Genomic DNA, 2,312 nt, shown 5'->3' on the forward strand with positions numbered 1-2,312 from the left:
GCCTGCCTGTGCGAACTATTCTAGGGTACTTGCTTCAGCAGGGGGGTTGGACTCAGTGATCTCTTGAGGTCCCTTCCAAACCCTTGGATTCTGTGATTCTGTGAAATGTCACTCAAAGAATAGAGCTGTGATGCCAGACGTCACTGAATCATAGAAGCGTAGATTGTTTGTATTGGAAGGGACGTCAAAGATCACCTTGGTCCAAACCCCATGCAGTGGGCAGGGCAGCCAACCACTACATCAGGCACTAGATCAGGCTGCGCGAGGCCCCATCCGGCCTGGGCTTGAACACCTCCAGCGATGGGGCATCCACCACTTCTCTGGGCTGGCTGTGCCAGGACCTCACCACCCACTCAGTGAAAAATTCCCTTTGATATCTAATCTGAATCTCGCCTCTTTTAATTCAAATCTCTTCCCCCTTGTGCTATCACTATCTGCCCACGTAAAAAGTTGATTTCCTTCTTGTTTCTAAGCTCCCTTTAAGTACTGGCAGGCTGCAATGTGTTCTCGGAGCCTTCTCTTCTCCAGGCAGGACAAGCCCAGCTCCCTCAGCCTGTCTTCCTAGGAGAGGTGCTCCAGCCCTCTGATCACCCGTGTGGCTTTCCTGTGGACCTGCTCCTAAAGCTCTACGTCTTTCTGGTGCTGGGGGGCCCCAGGCTTGGACACAAGACTCCAGGTGGGGCCTTCGGAGGGCTGAGTAGAGAAGGACAATCCCCTCCCTCGCTCCGATGACCACCTCTCTGTTGATGCAGCCCAGGGCACAGTTGGCCTCTCAGGCTGCAAGCGCTCCCTGCTGGCTCCTGCAAAAGGTTTTTGTCTACCAGGACCTCTAAGTCCTTCCCCGCAGGGCTGCTCTCCAGCAGTTCTTCTCCCAGTCTGTGCTCATCTCTGGGATCGTCCCGACACAGGTGCAAAACCCTGCACTTGACCTTGCTGAACCTCCTGCTGTTTCTTTGGGCCCACTTTTCAAGCCTGTCCAGGTCTCTGTGGATGGCTCCCCTTAATTCCGTTGTGTCAACTGCAGCACTCAGCTTGGTGTCATCAGCAACTTTGCTTGAGGGTGCCCTCTATCTCATCATCCACACCACTGATAAAGACACTGAAGAGCTCTGGGCCCGGCGTTGACCCCTGGGGACACCATTTGTGATCGGCCACCACCTGGAGGAGCCGATTTACCGGAGAGCCATTGACCGCAGTCCTTTGGCCGCGATCTTCCAAGCAGTTTCTTATCCAATGCATAGTCCACCCTTCCAATCCATCTCTCATGTTTCTCCATAGATATAAGGATGTGATGTGGGACCCTGAAAAAAGGCCTTTCAAAAGTCCAGGGAGATTTTTTATACCAGTCGGTGGAATGAATGCACTGTCAAAGCATCCTCATGAACATTCTGGCCAAATATTATTTACAGAATTGACATTAATGTGCGGACAAAGTCTGAAGGAGAAGCACTGAAGATGCCTTCTATTTGCAGTTTGTGTCAAAGACAAGTCAACATTTTTTTAGGAAATAATTACAACAATATCATATCCCATTGTGAAGCAGGATCACTGAGAAATACAAGGCTGTTCACACACCAAGCAAAGCGAAACCGGAGTGTTTAAGGAAGAGCACACGTGGATTCCTTTTGCTCAACTAATCTATCGGTCCTTAGGCTAAGACATGGATCCCTTTTGCTAATCCAGCCTGTATCACCTCCACAGTGCCTGCTGGCATCTCACTTGCCTGCAGACATAGAGATAGAGCACAGAGGCTGCGAGAGAGACAGCATTGACCCAGAATTCACCTGGGCTCCAGGAGAAAGAATGCAGGGTGATGGCTCGGTAGGAGTGGAAGGCATGCAAACACATTTAGGACCATGATAACCACTAATGAAAATTACACACACACATGTATATGAACAGCCAAGAAAAATCTACCTTTTAATAGAAATAAATTATTATAAACATTGAAAAGCATAATATAGGCCTGCTATTGGACAGACTGTGAGTCATTTGTAGAAAGAGATGAGAAATTTATCCCTGGTGAAATGCGTCCATGACATCATTTTCCTCACGGCATCCTTGAGCTCCTGGTTCCTCATGCTGTAGATGAGGGGGTTCAGTGTTGGAGGCACGACTGAGTACAGAAAAGACAGCATCAAGTTCAGGGAAGGAGAGAAGAGGGAATGGGGCTTCAGGCTGACAAACATGGCAGTGCTGACAAAGAGGGAGACCACGGCCAGGTGAGGGAGGCACGTGGAAAAGGCTTTGTGCCGTCCCTGCTCAGAGGACATCCTCAGCACGGCCCTGAAGATCTGCACATAGGACAGCAC

This window comes from Numida meleagris, unplaced genomic scaffold (genome assembly GCF_002078875.1).
Source record: "Numida meleagris isolate 19003 breed g44 Domestic line unplaced genomic scaffold, NumMel1.0 unplaced_Scaffold1002, whole genome shotgun sequence".
In the NCBI taxonomy this organism is placed as follows: domain Eukaryota; kingdom Metazoa; phylum Chordata; class Aves; order Galliformes; family Numididae; genus Numida; species Numida meleagris.